At 45.0% G+C, this 21,199-nt stretch overlaps 1 long non-coding RNA gene across 1 annotated transcript; it reads right to left on the reverse strand.

Moving 5' to 3' along the window:
• Positions 1-295: 295 nt before the first annotated feature.
• LOC117098090 lies at positions 296-13,880 on the reverse strand. The gene is made up of 2 exons (XR_004443171.1): positions 13,560-13,880; positions 296-525 (listed from the first exon to the last, which is right to left on the reverse strand). It is a non-coding gene; the product is annotated as an uncharacterized LOC117098090 (long non-coding RNA).
• Positions 13,881-21,199: the final 7,319 nt, after the last annotated feature.

Raw genomic sequence — 21,199 nt, forward strand, 5'->3', positions numbered from 1 at the left:
TGAGCTGAGACCACACCACTGCACTCCAGTCTGGTGACAGAGCAAGACTCTGTCTCAAAAAAAAAAAAAAAAAAAATTGTTTTTATTGCAGAGAGTGGGGAGAGGGAAAGAAATTAGTCCCACTAAAATTCTATTTTGCCATCTAAGGACATTAAAGGCTACGGCAGGTATCACAAATGACTATCACCATTATCTCATAAAACATTTTATGGACATTAAAAAAAAAAGAGGGAGACCCCGTCTCAAAAGGAAGGGTAGTTCATTTAACTGAATAAATTCAGCTGTATGAAAACTTACTTTTTTACCTTTATTGTTCTTGCTTTGTCCCAAATAGATGCTAACGTTGCACAAACCAACTTGATCTTAAGATGTCGTTGGGAACACTGGAGTCACGTGTCCATGGGTCTTGCAGGCTGGCTTTTGATGGGAGCTGGGCTGCGGGTGATTTAAGGACGTTTATAATCTGTGACGCTGGTCTGAAGTCTGAATATTCCAAGTTGCTGACTGCAGGCAGAGCCTCATGTCCTGAAAATCAGAAGACAAAGGACTTAAACTTCCATAAAAGATGGGCTCATACTATACAACCCAATCCTGTGCATTTGGAAGCAGAAAACACTGGCTCAAATGGCTTCCTGTTTTCTCTTCTCTTAAAAACTTGAAATATTAGACTACAGTGAAGCACAGAGAAGATCAAATATTAACTCATGCTAATCCTTTTCATATTAATTCCAGACTTGGATTTGTTTTATTAAGGAAATAAAACATTAGTGGTGAAGTTCTCTAATACCTCTTCCTAATCCAATTTTCCATAGTGTCCTCTTCCCTGTTTGGAAGATACCACTATCATAAATGTGATGTATGACTTTCCAGGTCATACTGTTCATTCTGTGACCACTGTTATGAGTTGAGTTGCATCCCCTCAAAAAGGTATGTTCAAGTCGCAGTCCGCAGTACTTCAAAATGTGACCTGATTTTTAAGTAGGACTTGGGGGAGGTAATAGGACTTGGTGGAGGTAATCAAGCTAAAATAAGTTCACTGGGGTGGGACCTAATGCAACATGACTTGTGTCCTTATGAAATTTGAGCCAGGCACAGTGGTTCCTGCCATAATCCCAGTACTTTGGGAGGCCGAGGCAGGTGCATCACCTGAGGTCAGGAGTTCAAGACCGGCTAATTCTAAGAATTCTTGAAAGGCAATGGAAAAGAATTTAAAAAGAAGAAATCGCTCATTCCCAGGTATCTCACTTCAACCAAAGTTTCACCTTAGCAGTTTTGGAAGCTCCCATTCTTTCTGCAGGCACCTGATTGTGGACTGACAACTCCAGCACAAGGATGATGGCCTCCACACATGGGCGAGCGGTTGCCGGAGCACCAGGTCATGGGATGCTCACACACAGGCATATTTCAGCAGAGACGTTGATTTCATTTGCTTGCCTGCTCTTCATTGCTCTTTCTGGGTTTGCCGTATTAGTGTAATGATTACTTTGGCTGTCAGTCTCGATGCCATGACAAATAAAGGCCTACGAACTCCTTTATCTGCAGTGTGTGATGTTTAGGACCAGGAAATAAAGGTAATGTCCATAGTCTCTATGTGAGAGCATTAGCTTCCATCACTCAGTTAACAAAGCCTTCCCGTAAGTAAACATTTGTTAGTGTGAGATCCGTGTTGGCTTTTCCGAGTGTCAGGTACCTTCACAGTCACACACTTAGACTCCTTAGAGCCTAAGAAAATGAGGTCTATGCTTAGAAAATAAGGTCTATGATTTCAAGACAGCAATCACGCCTGTAATCCCAGCACTTCGGGAGGCCGAGATGGGTGGATCACTTGAGGCCAGGAATTGGAGATCAGCCTGGCTAACATGGCAAAAACCCATCTCTACTGAAAATAAGAAAATGAGCCAGGCATGGTGACTTGCACCTGTAATCCCAACTACTTGGGAGGCTGAGGCACAGGAATCGCTTGAACCTGGAAGTCGGAGGTTGCAGTAAGCCGAGATCATACCATTGCACTCCAGCCTGGGCAACAGAGAGAGCGACTCTGTCTCAAGAAACAAAACAAACAAACAAACAAAAAAAGGAAAATACAAATACAGCAAAATAGTCACATCCTCTTTTCTTTTTGTTTTTTGTTTGCTTGTTTTCCTTTCTGTAAGGAATTTTCTGTTTTCAAGATATTTATTCAATTCCCAAGGAAAGGTAATGTAAAGAGAATGTAAGATTTTTAGCTTGTTAAATGAGTGAGAAAGAGTCAGAAGCTAGAAAATGAAAAATGAATTTTAATCGCTTGAAAGGCATCACCTAAACATGGCAAAAAATCCTTCAAGGAAATAGTCTAAGGTATTGTTTTTACTACTGAAGTAACAAATGCCTCTTATAACACTGAATTAACATGAGTTCTAATATATTTTTTAAATGAGAACTGGGGCCGAGCGAGATGGCTCAAGCTTGTAATCACAGTACTTTCAGAGACTGAGCCTGCGTGAGACTGGGAGTTTGAGGATGCAGTGAGCTATGATCCATGCCACTGTACTCCAGCTTGGGCAACAGAGCAAGATGCTGTCTCAAAAAAAAAAAAAAAAAGGAAAATTTGGGAAGAAAGAATTGGCAAATGCTACCAATTAATCTTCACAAGTAAAATTTGTTTTTAAAAAAGCTAGAATGAGAAGATTCTTTTATTTTACGAGGATGTATGAAGCCTGTCAGATCTCCTTCTGCTAGCTAAGATTCCTCCTCTTTTACCATGATCCTTTCTTGGAAGGAAGTTCATGGACTAAACTCCTCCCAGCAGTTTTACCTTAACTCTGAGCCCACTTGATTAATGCTACTTTGTAACAAGACTTTCTCCTAAGACAGTCCCCAAGGTGGGCGAAGCTCACAGGCCTTAGATGTAAAGCTGGTGGATGCAATTGAATTGCAGTACAATGTTTGCATTCGGGTGCTGATGTTCTGTTTGAAGTACACAGTGTGTGCAGCTGGCTTTCATTCTATTTTAGAAAGAAAGTGACAGAAACTATAGATCCAGAGCAGTGGTTCTCAAGAGGGGCAATTTTGCCTCTGAGAGCACATTTGGCAATGTGTGGAGACATTTTTAGTTGTTATAACCGTAGCGGGGGTGTGATATTGGCATCTAGTAGATAGCTGCTAAACATCCTAAAATTTACAAGACTGGCCTCCCCACAATAGAAAATTATTTGGCCCCAAATGCCAAGAGTGCCAAGGTTGACAAACCTTGATCTAGGGCAATGCTGTCCAACAGAACTTTCTATGCTGATGGAATGGTTCTCTACCTACATGTCCAGTATGGCAGCCACTAGCCACATGTAGCTATGGGAACACTTCAAATATGGCTAGCTCGGGCACTAGATTGAGAAACTAAATTGTTTATGTATTTTTCTTCTTTCAGAGATAGGGTCTCATTTTGTCACTCAGGCTGGTGTGCAGTGGCACGATGATAGCTCACTGTAGCCTCAAACTCCTGGACACAAGTGATTCCTGCATCTTAGCCTCTTGAGTAGCTGGGATTATAGGTGTGAGCCACTGTGCCTAGCTATTAAATTTAATTTTAATTAACTTTAATTTAATTCACCATGTTGCCCAGGCTGGTCTTGAACTCTTGGCCTCAAGTGATCCGCTGGCCTTGGCCTCCCAAAGTGCTGGGATTACATATGTGAGCCATTGTGCCCAGCCAGAACTCCAACATTTAAGACATTATTGATGAGGGTGCATCTGACAACACCAAGCTTGGGTGCCCATGGGAGTCACTTGGGACCCTGCTGGAGAGGGGGGCACATGGATCCTCAGGTGACCAACATCCCAGTTTATCCAGGACTTTCCCAGTTTTAGCACTAGAAGTTCTGTGCTAAAACCCCATCAGTACCAGGAAGACCACCCCAGCCCAGGTCCCATTCCCAGAAGTTTTCATTCACAAAATCTCAAGTGGGACCTGAGAATTTAGCTTTTTATCGGGTTTCCCAAGTGATTCCTTTATGCGCCAAAGTTTAAGAATCACTGCAGGCCGGGCGCGGTGGCTCAAGCCTGTAATCCCAGCACTTTGGGAGGCCGAGACGGGCAGATCACGAGGTCAGGAGATGGAGACCATCCTGGCTAACACGGTGAAACCCCGTCTCTACTAAAACATACAAAAAAAACTAGCCGGGCGATGTGGTGGGCGCCTGTAGTCCCAGCTACTCGGGAGGCTGAGGCAGGAGAATGGCGTAAACCCGGGAGGCGGAGCTTGCAGTGAGCTGAGATCCGGCCACGGCACTCCAGCCTGGGTGACAGCGAGACTCCGTCTCAAAAATGAATAAATAAATAAATAAATAAATAAATAAAAGAATCACTGCAGATCAGCCAGCGAGGAGCAGGGAGAGAGGGGGGAGGAAAAAAGCAGATTCATTACCATCACATAGAAGGTGAGCATTTAAAAAAAAGAGAAGCAATAAAAAATGTTTTAAGATGATTAAATTGCTTTTTAGCAAAACAAAACAAAAAGTGGGTTTGTGGGTTGCTTGTGCTTCAGCAGGTTGGCTACTTCTTGCTTGGCTGGATGGCTGCATCCCACCCCAGAAGAAGGAGGATCCCCCTCTCTGGGACAGCTGGAGACAAGTCAAGGTGCCCATCCTGGCTCTCGCACCCACTGAGATCTGCTAGGAGTGGGCTCTTCTGCTATCTGACAAGAAAGGATGCTGCTTACTGGAGACCTGTAGGCTACAGAAATCCGTCCTCTTTCCTTCCCCACTGTCAGTGTGCTCAGAATCCTGCCAGGAACAGTGAAAAATGATAAAGTTTAATGCTCCCTTTGGCTAGGGATCCTCCCTGTTCTCTATCACTGGGTCTGGGAAAGGTGGCAGGAGGCAATGAAGCTGGGGTGACTTTTATGCACACCCTGCATGTATGGGTCTGCATCAAGTCTCCTTCTTTTAAAGGAAAAAGAACCTCCTTCTGGATCCACCTTGGGGGTCAGAAGCGTAGCTCTTTATGAGACTAATTCAGATTCTTATAATAGTCCTATAATGCTTAAACAAGTATTATATAACACACCCCAAGTATTATTGCTCTGGATTTGCAGAGAGCAAAACACAAAATAGAAACCAATGACAACAAAACAACGTATATATATCTGTGCCAGGCACTGTTATAAGAACCGGACAGGCATTAGCCCATTTAAATCTTACCATAGCCTTAGAAACAGGTGCTATTGGCTGGGTGCGTGGCTCACGCCTGTAATCCCAGCGATTTGGGAGGCCAAGGCGGGCGGATCACCTGAGGTCAGGAGTTTGAGACCAGCCTGGCCAACATGGTGAAACCCTGTCATTACTAAAAATACAAAAATGAGCTGAGTGTGGTGGTACATGCCTGTAATCCCTGCTACTTGGAAGGCTGAGGTGGGAGAATCGCTTGAACCCGGGAGGCAGAGGTTGCAGTGAGCTGAGGTCATGCCACTGCACTCGAACCTGGATGACAGAGATCTGCCTACAGGTCTGCTTACTGGAGACCTGTAGGCTACAGAAACCTCTCTTCTTTCCTTCCCCACTGTCAGTGTGCTCAGAATCCTGCCAGGAACAGTGAAAAATGATAAAGTTTAATGCTCCCTTTGGCTAGGGATCCTCCCTGTTTTCTACCACCCGGTCTGGGAAAGGTAGCAGGAATAAATAAACAAATACATACATACATACATATATACATACATACATGCATGCATACATACATAAAACGCTTGAGGAAAAGCTAAAGCAAGATGAAGAAGGCATTTGAGAGAAAGGGAGAAATGATATTCAAGAGACAATGGAAAGAAATCCCAGGATAACAGCTGTGCCCAGCTCTAGAAAACAGTTGGTCCAAATTACACCACCCAACAAAGAGAATGAATAAGAACAGGGGTGACTTCAGAGATACAGTAAAGCTGTGTATATTTTCTCCGTCAACAACAACAAAAACATCAAAGACAAATAGAAACTCCAAAACAAGCAATCCTCTAAAAGCTGTAAAGAAAGTCAGAACCGGATATGAATAAACTAAAGTCTGACCTGCCTGTGCGCAATCAAGGGTGCACAATTAAAAACAAAACAAAACAAAACAAACAGCAAACTCAGTTCACCTGAACCAATGATTCAGATTAAGTGACATAAAGTGACATAGAATTAGATGTCCCTTTCTAGGAACTCAACTTCTCTAATGCATACATAACCACAGCTTTGAAGCCAGGTAGTTTTCATCTTTTATAATCTACCTGTGATAGTGTGATTTGTGATAAGAAATATATCTTTGGTCTTTATTCCAGGTTTCCCACATGGGCTCTTAAAACGTTGGAATTTCCTAGGTGATGGGAGCGTCTTTTGTTCTAATATTTGGTCTTTGGTTCTGGTTCCTAAAACGGAGCTCCTAATCTCTTGGAAATTCCTGGGTGACGGGAATGTCTTTTGTTTTAATGAGGCAGCTTTCAACAGGGGCTCCTGGATGGAGGCTGGTCACCAGAAAGACCAAGCCAGGGTTAGAAGCTTGCAACTTTTAGCCTCGCCTCTCATCCTCCAGGAACGAGAAAAGGACTGGAGATTGATTTAATAATCAACGGAGCCTCCATAAAAACCCTCAATGAAGAGGTCAGAGATCTTCCAGGTTGAACACATCCACATTCTTAGATAATGACACACTCCAACTCATTGGGACAGAAGCTCCTGAACTTAGGACTCTTCTGGAACTCACCTTGTGTACTCCTTCACCTGGCTGTTCACCTGTATCCTTTATCATATTCTTTTTTTTTTTTTAAAGACAAAGTTTCACTCTTGTCACCCAGGCTGGAGGGCAATGGCGCCATCTCGGCTCACTGCAACCTCTGCCTCCCGGGTTGAAGTGGTTCTCCTGCCTCAGCCTCCCTATGTAGCTGGGATTACAGGGGTCCGCCACCATGCCCATCTAATTTTTGTATTTTTTGTAGACTGGTTTCCACCATGTTGGCCAGGCTGGTCTCTAACGCCTGCCCTCAGGTGATCTACCCGCCTTGACCTCCCAAAGTGCTGGGATTACAGGCATGAGCCACCACTCCCAGCCTATCATATTCTTTATAATACACAGGTAACCGTAAGTAAAGGTTTCCCTGAGTTGTGTGAGCCATTCTAGAAAATAATCGAACCTGTGGAAGAGTCCCAAAAACTTCTACTTTACAGTCAGTTGGTCAGAAGTTCCCAAGGCCAGGACTTGAAATTGGTGTCTAAAGTTGGGAAGCAGTCTTGTGGGGCTGAGCCGTTAACCTGTGGGTTCTGACACTAACTCCAGTCAGATTATGTTGGAATTCAATAAAATGGCGGTGGCGGATGTGGTGGTTAACACTTGTAATCCCAGCACTTTGGGAGGCTGAGGTGGGCAGACTACCTGAGGTCAGGAGTTTGAGACAAGCCTGGTGAGCATGGCAAAACGCTCTCTCTAAGAAAAATACAAAACAATTAGCCAGGTGTGGTGGCACATGCCTGTAGTTCCAGCTACTTGGGAGGCTGAGGCAGGAGAATCACTTGAACCTGGGAGGTGAAGATTGCGGTGAGCCAAGATGGCACCACTGCACTCCAGCCTGGGTAACAGAACAAGATTATCTCAATATAATAATAATAATAATAAATTGTGGGGCACGCAGCTGGTGTTGAAGACTTGGTCGGTGTGGACCCCTCAACCCCCGCCAATATCTGGTCACAGAAGTGTTCTTTGTTGAAAGTACAGTGGGAAAAAACCTTTTTCCTAGTATTCAACCTACAATGCAAGAAACATGTGATTGTACTTTGTAAGACACAAAAAGCAAGTTTGTAAACCACAATATGTAAAAAATAATTTTTAGAAGTGGGGAAATGCAGGGGGAAGAACTTTATTAGAGAAAAATGTTAAGGTGCTAAATTCCTTCTCTTATGAAATGGAGAGTCAGTGATGCTGTCCAAGTTTCAGGAACTGTAAGGACGTCATCACTGGCAATGGTTCTCAACTGGGAGTGATTTTGTCCCCAAGGGACACTGAGCAAAGACTGGCAAACTTTGGTTGTCACAGCTGCAGTGAGTGTGCTATTGGTATCTAGTGGGTAGAGGCAGGGATGCTGTTAAACATCCTCTAATGCACAAGACAGCCCCACAGCCAAGAATGGTCTGGTCCAATGTGTCAGTCATACAAAAGTTGAGATATCCTGATTTATCACTATGAAGGAAACAACAAAATATAAAAAATGAAACAAAATTAGGGGAGAACAGAATGGGAGAAGGAAGAGAAAGGAAAAGGGATAAGTGCAGCGGTGCAACCCTAGTTCACTGGAGCCTCTAACTCCCGGGCTCCAGTGATCCTCCGACCTCAGCCTCGTGAGCAGCTGGCAACACACGCACACGCCACCATGACCCACTGAATTTTTATTTTTTAATTCATTAATTAATGTCAAGACTGAGACTCTCTCTGTTGCCCAGGCTGGAATGCAATGGCACAATCTCAGCTCACCGCAACCTCCGCCTCCTGGATTCAAGCAATTCTCCTGCTTCAGCCTCCCGAGTAGCTGGGATTACAGGTGCCCACCAGTACGCCCAGCTGATTTTTTGTATTTTTAGTAGAGACGGAGTTTCACCATGTTGTCCAGGCCAGACCCTCATGATCCACCCACCTCGGCCTCCCAAAGTGCTAGGATGACAGGCGTGAGCCACTGGGCCTGGCCTATTTTTAATTTTTTTTGTAGAGATAGAGTTGCACCCAGGCTGATTTCTAATGCCTGGGCTCAAGAGATCCTCCCACCTTGGTCTCCCAAAGTGCTTGGACTACAACAGACGTGAGCCATCATACCCAGCTGCTTACAATTTTTTGAAAATAAAACATGTGATTTCCAAGTAAAAAAGACAAATTAAGTAAGTACTTAAAACTGCAAATATATGACTATGGAGGTTTCTGAGCAATCCAGGTCCCTAAGTAAATGGAGACACCTGGAAAGCGGTTTGGAAGCAGGGCATTGGAGTTTCCTTTGCAATACAGTATCCTAAATGTCCCTCTTTTCACCCCACTCAGGGAAGCAGAAAAGCCAATTCTTTCTCTCTCTCTTTTTCCCCCCTTTAAATATCTTTGAGTCATAGCAAATTGTCTCTTCTCTCTCTCTCTTTTTTATTTATTTATTTTTTTTGAGATGGAGTCTAGCTCTGTTGCCCAGGCTGGAGTGTAGTGGCACAATCTCGGCTCACTGCAACCTCCACCTCCCGGGTTCAAGTGATTCTTCTGCCTCAGCCTCCAGAGTAGCTGGGACTACAGGCGTGCGCCACCATGCCCAGCTAATATTTTGTATTTTTAGTAGAGACAGGGTTTCACCATGTTAGCCAGGATGGTCTCGATCTCCTGAGCTCATGATCTGCCCACCTCAGCCTCCCAAAGTGCTGGGATTACAGGCGTGAGTTACCGTGCCCAGCCCTCTCTCTCTTTTTTAAGAGATGGAGTCTCATTCTGTCATCCAGGCTAGAGTGCAGTGATGGGACCTCCTAGGCTCAAGCCATCCTCCTGCCTCAACCTCCCGAGTAGCTGCGATTACAGGTGTATGCCAACCACACCTAGCTCAAATTTTCTTTTTTCAACTCTGATTTGTTCCACATTCACCTCTTGAATTCTGCTACCTTTTCTCCCACGCTGGGTAAGTATGACATCAAGCTTGGGAAGTTTCTAGATTCAGTGCTGTTTGCAGCAGGGCCAGGACTAGGGTGAGGAAGTAAGATAAGTGTTGAGCTGCGATGCAAATTTAAAGGGGGCCAGAAATCCCAGTAATCAAGTATATCATCCATTTTCATACCTGAGACTGCGTAATTTATAAAGAAAAAGAGGTTTAATGGACTCACAGTTCCACATGGCTGGGGAGGCCTCATAATGATGGTGGAAGGCAAAGGAGGAGCAAAGGCATGTCTTACGTGGCAGCAGGCAAGAGTACGTGTGCAAGGGAACTGCCCTTTATAAAACCACCAGATCTCATGAGACTTATTCACTATCATGAGAACAGCATGAGAAAAACCCACTCCCATGATTCAATTACCTCCCATGGTATCCCTCTCATGACATGTGAGGATTATGGGAGCTATAATTCAAGACGAGATTTGGGTGGGGACACACCATATCATTAAAATAAATATTTTAACGTGATACTTTTAAAAATAAAAATAAATGCAAAAAAAACCCATGATGAAAAAAAATCAATATGTTAAAAACAGACAGGATCAGAATTACTGCTTTGTGCTTTTGGCTCTGGCTCTGGCTCTGATCTTTCTCAGTGTCACACTGACTGACAGACAGAAACTTGCGATCCAGGTGTCCATGAGTCTCATACTGCCAGGTGCTGTTATCTCACCTCAGGAATGACAATTCTTGGGGTGACCTAAACCATTTTCTTGGAGATACCCACTCACCTCCTCTTATTTTAAGTCCTTTCCTCTGATTGTATAATTTATAACTCAAGTCTCTGATACAGGATAAAATTCCATTTCTCCTTTGGAAAGCCACTATTTTGCACTGGATATGGATGCTAACACATCAAGGCTGGGAACTGTGACTATGGGCTTCCAATTCTTCTGGCGAATTCTAAACACAGGACTATCTTTTTTTTCTTTTAAATGATACCCACGTTCAGCCACACGAGATGGCTCACTCCTGTAATCCCGGGGCTTTGGGAGGCTGAGGAAGGAGGATTGCTTGAAACCAGGAGTTGGAGAGCAGCCTAGGTGACATAGCAAGACCCTGACTCTACAAAAAAATTTAACAATTAGCTGAGCACAGTGGCATGCAGCCGTTAGTCCCAGCTACCCAGGAGGCTGAGTCTGGATGATGACTTGAAACCAGGAAGTTGAGGCTGCAGTGTGCTATGATCATGCCACTGCACTCCAGCCTGGGGGACAGAGTGAGACTCTGTCGCTACAGAAAATTTTAAAATTAGTTGAGTTTTTTTTTTTTTTTTTGAGACAGAGTCTTGCTCTGTCACCAGGTTGGAGTGCAGTGGCACAATCTCGGCTCACTGCAACCTCAACCGCCCGGGTTCAAGTGATTCTCCTGCCTCAGCCTCCCCAGTAGCTGGGACTACAGGTGCGTGCCACCATGCCTGGCTAGTTTTTTGTGTGTGTTTTAGTAGAGACAGGGTTTCACCATGTTGGCCAGGATGGTCTCGATCTCCTAATCTCGTGATCCGCCCTCCTCAGCCTCCCAAAGTGCTGGGATTACAGGCGTGACCCACGACGCCCAGCCTAAAATTAGTTGATTTTTAATCGTTCATGGTAGTGCACACCTGTAGTCCCAGCTACTTAGGGGGCTAAGGCAGAAGGATCACTCAAGCCCAGAAGTTCAAGGCTGCAACGAGCTATGATCACATCACTACACTCCCTATAAATATTATTTTCCCTATGAATGCCTTCACAGAAATGACCACCTCTGATGATTAGCATTCTAGCAGCTGTGATTTATCTCTGGGAACGATGAACGTTAGGTGACTGGAAATAACCTGAGCAATAATAGTATCACCTCCTGCCACGTCATCCTGAGAAATCTTGGCAAATATGATTATTGAGTTGTTCATTAAGTGTTTATGAAGATGTTCCATAGCTTGAACTTGACCCTGTCTTCTGGGGACAGGACCTTTGCTGGCAAAATATGACAATAAACCCTACTTTTAACATTCATTTCCACTGAGCTTCTCTTCCCCTCTCTTGTGTAGAAAGAATCTAGTCAAACAATAACAATTACAATAATAAGTTAATAATAACAACAACAGTAACAAGCATGAAGACAGCACTATTTATTGAGTGCTGATATGCATGCCAGGCACAGGGCTATGCCCTTCACATGTATTAGCAACTGAATGCTCAAACAACTTTATGGGGAGGTATTACTACCCCAATTTTATGATGACATTGAGACCCAGAGAGGTTAAGTAACTCACTCAAGGTCCCACAGCTAAACAGAGGCACAGTGAGATTCAAACCCATACCTCTCTGATTGCATATGCTGGGCTTGGATCATCATCATCAACAACAACATCATTGTTAGCAGTACATGGTGGCTCATTCCTGTAATGCCAGCACTTTGGGAGGTTGAGGCAGGAGGATCGCTTGAGCTTAGGAGTTTGAGACCATCCTAGGCAATATAGTGAGACCTTGTCTCTACTAAAAATCATAAAAGGTAGGCAGACATGGTGGCATGTGCCTGTAGTCTCAGTTACTTAGAAGGCTGAAGCAGGAGGATTGTTTGAGCCCAGGAGATCAAGGCTGCAGTGAGCTAGCATTTCACCACTGCACTCCAGCCTGGGCAACAGAGTGAGATACTGTCTCAAAAACAAACAAACAAACAAAAAACAAAGAGCAACACAAAAATCACTTATCAGAGGAAGAAGAGAAGGATGAGAAAAATGAGAAGCATGAGAAAAATGAGAAGTTATTGTTTCTTGAACACCATAAAGAAGTAAATAGATTTTTTTTTTTTTTTTGAGGAGGAGTCTCGCTCGGTCTTCCAGGCTGGAGTGCAGTGGCCGGATCTCAGCTCACTGCAAGCTCCGCCTCCCGGGTTTACGCCATTCTCCGGCCTCAGCCTCCCGAGTAGCTGGGACTACAGGCGCCCGCCACCTTGCCCGGCTAGTTTTTTGTATTTTTTAGTAGAGACGGGGTTTCACCGTGTTAGCCAGGATGGTCTCGATCTCCTAACCTCGTGATCCGCCCGTCTCGGCCTCCCAAAGTGCTGGGATTACAGGCTTGAGCCACCGCGCCTGGCCGTAAATAGATTTTTTTTAAACCCCAGAGAATGAAGTAGCATTGGGAGAGACCATGTGAATTCACTCATCCAGCAAAGCATTCTTCTAGAACATCATGCTCCAGTAGACACCCCCAGACATACAGGTCACATTTATTGCATGTTTGTCGTGTACTGTATTTTCTTATTAGCTCTGATATCCACCTGTGGAAGTGGGAGCTTTTTGGCACACTACCCATTATACAGACAAGGAAACCAAGGCCAGAAGCATACAATAACTGACCCAGAATCCCACAGTTAGACCTGGGGAAGCCCAGATTCCAACTCAAGCAGACAACCCCAGGGCTTGTTCTCATAATCAACACTCTCTTGCCTCCCATTTCCCCATGGTCATTCTTTCTTCTAACAAATATCTGTTGTGCCTCAAATCTGTGCCCTTGTCTGGCAATAAGCAATAGGACAGCCTCAGTTTCTGTCCTCCTTCCCTGACACGTTCCCAAGCATTCCCCATTATTCCCGTGACCTCCCACTCCTCCTTCAAAGCACCTTCTCTTACCTGCCCTCAGTTCTGCAGGAAAATCCAGATAAAACTCCCCTCTACTTTGTAGTTTAAAGCTAGAGGGACAGGCAACAGGTCCTCTTTTCTTCTTAACTAACCGGTAAGGCCCATCTTTTTCTGCCTCTCTGCCGTGTTGCCTTAAAGACTGCTCCTTGTTGTCGGGGTCACACAGCTGGGCAGGATGCAACCAAGATCACGGGGAGGGGGTTATTTACTGAGCTCATTACTGTTTTACGCCACCCTGGCTATCATCTCTTTCCTCACCAACCAATGAATAACCAGGTCTCACCTGGTGAAAATGCAAATCAGTCTTCCACCTCTGACATCACAGCTGCACCTATGGCCTCTGTCCACTGAGTCTGCAACGATGAAGGCCTCACTCAGGTCCCAAGTTGTGCATTTCCTTCTTCCTAAGCCCTAACTTCCCCCTCTCATTAACATTATTGTAATATCAGCTCAATAGAAATATCAAGGTCCTTTCTAGAGGTTTTCTTTCTTGGACACCATAAGGAAGTAAATAGTTTCGTTTTGCGTGTTTTTTTTTAACCCTAGAGAGTGAAGTGGTGTGGGAAGAGATTGCCTGAATTCATTAATCCAACAAAGAAGAGAACGTGATGCTCCACTAGACACCCCCAGGCACTGGCTCCTTTTTTTTTTTTTTTTTTTTTTTTGAGACAGGGTTGGCCTCTGTCACCTAGGCTGGAGTTCAGTGCTGTGATCTCAGCTCACTGCAACCTCTGCCTCCTGGGCTCAAGGGATCCTCCTGCCTCAGCCTCCCAAGTAGCTGGAACCACAGTTAAGAGCCACCATGCCTGACTAATTTTTGTATTTTTTGAAGAGTTGAGGTTTTGTTGTGTTGCCCAGGCTGGTCTTAAACTCCTGAGCTCAAGTGATCCACCCATCTCGGTCTCCAAAACTGCTGGGATTACAGGTGTAAGCCACCCCACCTGGCCTGGCCACGTGTTTCTTTTGCTTTTTGTTTCTTTCTTTTTTTTTTTTTTGGAGACAGAGTCTCACTCTGTTGCCCAGGCTAGAGTGCAATGGCGCCATCTGGGCTCACTGCAACCTCCGCCTCCCGGGCTCAGGTGATTCTCCTGCCTCAGCCTCCCGAGTAGCTGGGATTACAGGTGTTGCCATTACACCCGGCTAATTTTTGTATTTTTAGTAGAGATGGGATTTCACCATGTTGGCCAGGCTGGTCTTGAACTCCTGACCTCAGGTAATCCACCTGCCTCGGCCTGCCAAAGTGCTGGGATTACAGGCATGAGCCACTGTGTCTGGCCGCCTGGCCACATTTTTCTATAGATACATCCCCTTTGGCAACATGTGGACCATACAGATTTAACTCTGTAATTATGATCACCAATGGCATGTCCCTTCTGGAAACAAAGGACAGGCAGTATAAAACCAGCCTACATTTCAAGACAGTTGACTCAAATTCCAGTGCTGACTCTGGCACTCTAAGACTGTAATGTCTCACCTCCTCTGAGCCTCAATTTCCTATTAACCTACAAAGTGGGAACTATATATGCTCCCTCCTTCTAGTGTTGAGAAGGGCTACATCAGTTAACATTTGAGAAAGTTTGGACTAAGATTATTTCTAGCCACCTAAGACTCAGATTCCCAGGGATAAACCCCAGCAGATGGGATGCTAATCCATCGCAAAGGGTTTTCTCTGAGAAGGAAATTTTATATTCATACAGAAATAAAGAAGGAAGTAGACAATCCAGGACTGCATCAAATTTCTGTATTTTTACAAATGCCAGAACAAACAAGATCCGTTTCCTATGGCACTTGCTGTTGGGGGAGTATCATTTAAAAGAAAAAAAAGAATGTCGTAGTTCTACAATTCACAAAAAGAATTGAGGTCTATAGTTACTGTTCCTTTTTTTTTTTTTTTTTTTTTGAGACAGGCTCTTGTTTTGTCAATCAAGGCTGGAATGCAGTGGTACAATCACAGCTCACTGCAGCCTCTGACTCTTGGGCTCAAGCGATCCTCCTGCCTCACTCAGCCTCCCAAGGAGATGAGACTACAGGTATGTACCACCACATTTGGCTAACGTTTTTAATTTTTGTAGATATGGGGTCTCTCTACATTGCCCAAGCTGGTCTCAAACTACTGGGCTTAAGTGATTATCCCCCCTTGGCTTCCCAAGGTGCTGGGATTACAGGCATAAGCCACTGCACCCAGCCCCAATCTTTGATGTACTAGTACTGAATAGAAAACAGTGGCTTTCCAATGGAGAAATGGAATTTTCTCCTGTGGAAGAGACTTGAGTTATAAACTGTGTCATCAGAGGAAATGAGAGGAGGAGGGTGGTGGTTTCCAAGAAGATAGTTTGATTTGCCTCAAGAGCTGTTATTACTTGGGTTGAAAGGACAGTATCTGGCAGCATTTGACTCTAGGAACACCTGGATCGTGGGGTTCTGCCTGCCAATCATCTTGGAGCTGAGCCAAAAAAGCTCCAGGCAAGAAGTCAAAGCAGTAATTTTGATACTTTTGTAGCTATAAGTCAGGATTTCTCAACCTCAGCAGTGTTGTCATTTGGGGCCAGACAACTGCCTGTTGTGGGGAGCTGGGGGGACTGTTCTGTGCATTGTAGGATGTTTAGCAGTATGCCCGGCTTCCATCTATTAGATACCAGGAGGACACCCCAACCCCACCCCATCTGCAAGCTATGACAACTAAAAATGTCTTCAGGAATGGGCAAATACCCCTGGGAGGCAAAACTGCCTCCACCTGAGAACCACTGCGCTAAATGTTACCAAGTTCCGTGGACTTTGAAGCGTCTCCTCGCTCTCCATTGCATGGGACAAGGAACTCAGCAACTCAACATTTTCTCTAATAGAGTTTTCTCCCCTCTGTTTCTCCTCTTCTAGAAACTATACCATAGTTTTACATATTTCGGTTTATGACACATATATGCCTTATAAACTGTAATTTTATAAGTCTGCAGGTAGACTGTCAGTTGGCAGTGCTGGTTGCTTCCAGAGTGAGAAACTGGGTGGCTGGAGACAGACATGGAGGGGGATACTTTTCAATATTTGCTTAGACATCTTTTGGATTTTTTCCATTTTTCTTTTTTAGAGACAGAGTCTTGCTTTGTCACCCAGGCTAGGCTCAAGCGATCCTCTTGCCTCAGCCTCCTGAGCAGCTGGGACTACAGGAACTCACCACTATGTCCACCTAATCTCTCTTTTTTTTGTTGAGATGGGGGTCTCCCTATGTTGCCTAGGCTGGTCTCGAACTCCTGGCCTCAAGCGATCCTCCCCCCTCAGCCTCCCAAGGCTCTGGGATTACAAGTCACTGTGCCTGGTCTCTTTGGGGTTTTATACCATGTGGCAGTGTAACTTTTTCAAAAAAATAAGTTAAATCTTGAAAATTGTCTCCCGTGAATTGCGGGCAGTATGAATAGCATGGTCCCATCTTTTTAAAAGATAGGTAGAAATAATCTCTATTATTACACCCAGGAGGAGAGGGAGAAATCTGGAGTAACACACATGAAACTCCAAGCAGCAATTATCACCAGGGGGTAAATTAGCGGAGTTTTTCACCTTCTATGCAAATATTTTTATAAATACAATTTTAAAATAACTTGCATGTGTATTGTGTTAGTAATTGGAGAAAACAACAGGAACAGTAAAAGAAAAAGATCTATTTCCAAGGTCACTGGGGAGCCCCTCAAGTTTGGGAAGTGAGGAAGAAGGAGAACCTTCTGGAAGCAGCAGATGCTGGGAGCCCCAGACACAGGAAGCAGGAACCCTAGATAGAGGCTGATGATTGAATTAGGGGGTACAATGAGGGGGGCATGAATTAAGAGAGAAATGAAAATAAATGAGCAGACACTGGAATAGAAAGGATAGCTCTGTGTCATTGGATGGGTTATGAATTTCCCTGAGCCTGCCTCAGTTTCCTCAGCTATAAAATGGAAGTCATTATAATATATAAGTGACTAACATTTATCACTACATTGTTCTAGCCCTATGAGTTAGGTACTACTAGAATCATCCCAGTTTACAGATGAGTCATTTGAAGCACAGAGAGGTTAAGTAACTTGGCCCAAGGTCACACAGCAAGAAAGTGGCAGAGGCAGGATTTTAACCCAGGTGGTCTGGCTCTGGAGCCTGAGTTCTATAGATGACTAGGGCTGGGACTTAGCACAATACCCAGCACATGGTAAGCAGAACAGACATTAAAGACTATGATTATGTTAAAGGGCTAGGATTCCTCATCTACCAAGTACCATATTAAAGGATGTAGTGCCTCCGCGCAAGAGGAAAGCACAATATCCTTCCCAGCCCATGCCAGCCTTATTGTCCCCAGAAACTGCCCTGGACTTTTTTTTTTTTTTTTTTTTTTTGAGACAGGATTTCGCAATGCCGCCCAGGCTGGAGTACAGTGGCACGATCTTGGCTCACTGCAACCTCCACCTCCCAGGCTCAAGCAATTCTCGTGCCTCAGCCTCCCAAGTAGCTGGAACCACAGGCATGCACCACCACGCCTGGTTAATTTTTGTACTTTTAGTAGAGACAAGGTCTTGCCATGTTCCCCGGGCTAGTCTGGAACTCCTGGACTCAAGTGACCTGCCCGTCTTGGCCACCCAAAGTGCTGGGAATACAGGATTGATTAACCGTGTCCAGCCTGCCCTGGCACACTTAAAGTCAGCATTTGTCCTACCAGAACACAAAACTCTCCAAAATGTTGACAGGTGGAGATCCCTGGAAGGAGACCATCTAGATGAGAAGCGGGTGGTAGGGTGCACCTGAAGTCCTAGCTACTTGGGAGGCTGAGGCAGGAAGATCACTTGAGGCCGGGAGTTTGAGACCAGCCTGGGCAACACAGCAAGATCTCGTCTCAACAAAAATTAAAAAATTAGCTGGGTGTAGAGGCGAGCACCTGTAGTCCCAGCTACTCAGGAAGTTGCGGTCAGAGGATCGCTTGAGCTATGACTTTAAGACTGAAGTGAGCTACAGTTGTGCCACTGCACTCCCACTTGGGCAACAGAGCAAGACTCAGTCTCTAGGCCGGGCGCAGTGGCTCAAGCCTGTAATCCCAGCACTTTGGGAGGCCGAGACGGGCGGATCACGAGGTCAGGAGATCGAGACCATCCTGGCTAACACGGTGAAACCTCGTCTCTACTAAAAATACAAAAACTAGCTGGGCGAGGTGGCGGGTGCCTGTAGTCCCAGCTCCTCGGGAGGCTGAGGCAGGAGAATGGCGTAAACCCGGGAGGCGGAGCTTGCAGTGAGCTGAGATCTGGCCACTGCACTCCAGTCCGGGCGACAGAGCGAGACTCCGCCACAAAAAAAAAAAAAAAAAATTTAGCTGGGCATGGTGGCACGCACCTGTGGTCCCAGCTACTCTGGAGGCTGAGATGAAAGGATTACTTGAACCCCGAAGGTCGAGGCTGCAGTGAGCTGAGATTGCACCACTGCACTCCAGCCAGGACATCAGAATGAGAACCTGTCTCAAAAGAATAATAATGACAGTACCTATCTCATAGGGTGGTTCTGAGCATTGAATGAGGTTAAGACCTGGAACATAACAATAACTGATTTTTAAAAATAATTTTTAAAATGTAAGTGTTACCAAAATAGCAGGGTTTCAGTCTTGGTCCTGTTGCTCCCCACACAGAAAGCCAATGACTGAGACAATGATTATTGCCAAGGAAGAAGGCTTTAATCAGGTGCTGTAACCAAGGAGATGGGAGCTCAGGCTCAACTCCATCTCCCTGACTGACTAAATCTAGGGATTTACCTAGCAGGGAAGAAATGTAACAATGTATAAGAAAACAGGAGGGGGCAAGGAAGCAATCATGATAAATGAGGGGTCTCATATCTCATTGTTCTGATGTGGTGATCTGGGGAGTTTCAATTCTTTGATAGTTTTTTCTTTTAATTTAATTTTTATTTTTTGAGAGGCCTGAAGATGTTTTCTGAGGAAGGAACTCAGATAAAACAAATGTAAGTTTCAAGCTTTAAGACCAGAAGCGGCCAGGGATGGTGGCTCATGCCTGTAATCCCAGCACTTTGGGAGGCTGAGGTGGGTGGATCACTTGAAGTCAGGAGTTCAAGACCAGCCTGGCCAACATGGTGAAACCCTGTCTCTATCCAAAATACAGAAATTAGCTGGGTGTGGTGCTGCACACCTATAATCCCAGCTACTTGGGAGGCTGAGACAGGAGAATGGCTTGAACTTGGGAGGTGGGGGTTGCAATGAGCCGAGATCATGCCCCCACACTCCAGCCTGGCTAACTGGGTAACAGAATGAGACAAAAAAACAAACAAATAAACAAACAAACAAACCAGAAGGATCGATTTCCATGTTTAAAGAAAAAAAGAAGCCTGTCTATGGGTCTATTGGGTCGGTTTCATAAGCATGTTACATTGTGTTGAGTGGCCCTTGATTCTGTTCAAATTTCTTCAGCTAACCTGGTAGAGAAACACTGGAAGTATGACGTCATCTACTTTAAAGTTGATGAACCCTAAAGCTCCTGGTCACAGAAGGGATTTCACTCAGTGCCTTTGGGAAGAGAAGGACTGAAAATTGCACAGCTAGAAGGCAGGCTCCCCAAAGGGAGAACAGAGCTGTGGCCAACCCCTGGAGCATTCATAACTGAGATCATTTTATTGTGCCCTCACCTGAGAGGATGGTGTTTGCACACAGCAGAGATGCTTGCGATGAATACAAAGGTGGCCCCTTAGCCTCCACGGGCAGGGACTGTGCTCTGCTTCCCGGCTGCTATCCCTTTGTACCTGCGCCTCCTTGTGGACAGTCCCACAGTCTTTCCAGAAGTGAGATGCAGAAAAGGATGTTAACCTAGACCAAAGAAAAGGTACTATCCAAAACTAAGAAAAGGGAGTCAACCTAGGCCAAAGAAAAGGTGCTAACCTGGACCAAGGGAAGGGAGCTAACCTGGACCAAAGAAAAGGAGCTAACCTGGACCAAAAAAAAGGAGCTAACCTGGACCAAGGAAAGGGAGCTAACCTGGACCAAGGGAAGGGAGCTAACCTCGACCAAGGGAAGGGAGCTAACGTGGACCAGAGAAAAGGAGCTAACCTGGACCAAAGAAAAGGAGCTAACCTGGACCAAGGAAAGGGAGCTAACCTGGACTAAGCACCTCAGGCTAGGAGTCGACTTCGCACCTGACATGATGTATGACCTCACTTAACATCTCCATGAAGTGGCTTTGCCCACATGGAAACTAAGAGATACAGACAGGCTACTTTTCTAGGTACCTCCTAAGAACAAAGACATCCTCCTAAATGGTCGTCTTCTATTCCTTCAATCAGGACATTTAAGAGACTGTTTTTTCCTGAAGAATTATCCAGTTTCTACTCCTGTAAAATTGTTCCTCTTCTGGGAGCGAGAAGTCTCCTTCAGGAACCTGGCTCATTCCTCTGCTCCTGGAAGGAAAAACTGAGGTCTCCCTGGCTCAGGATGCAGATCCTAGTCAGGGCCAGGTGCCAGGTGCCAGGTAAGGCCAGCAGGAAGTTCTGGGTCTTTTCTGTAGGGTCACTGCACAGTCACCACTTGCTTCTATCACATTCCATCTTCCATATGTGGAACAACTGGGTTCCACCCATCCCTTGCCAGATCTGCAGGCTGGGACTGGGGACTGTGGACTGCGAGGTGGCCCCTAATAAGGAAGGGAAGAGGGAGGAATTGTTTCGCAATAGAAATAGTCATCATTTCCTGACACTTCCTCTGTGCCACAGACTTAAAGATAATTTTTAGAAATTTGAGCATGTATTAGTAATATGTCTATGGACTAAAAAAAAGGGGTAATCAGTAAAAATTTCCCTGCCCTTGTCCTGAGATGTATGATACATTTACAAACATATACACATATATTCTCCATTTTTTAACCCAAATGGTGGCTTACCTGGCATCTTGTTTTGTTTTGTTTTGTTTTTGAGACAGTGGCT

The sequence above is a fragment of the Trachypithecus francoisi genome, unplaced genomic scaffold, assembly GCF_009764315.1.
Source record: "Trachypithecus francoisi isolate TF-2019V2 unplaced genomic scaffold, Tfra_2.0 Lachesis_group15, whole genome shotgun sequence".
Lineage (NCBI taxonomy): Eukaryota > Metazoa > Chordata > Mammalia > Primates > Cercopithecidae > Trachypithecus > Trachypithecus francoisi.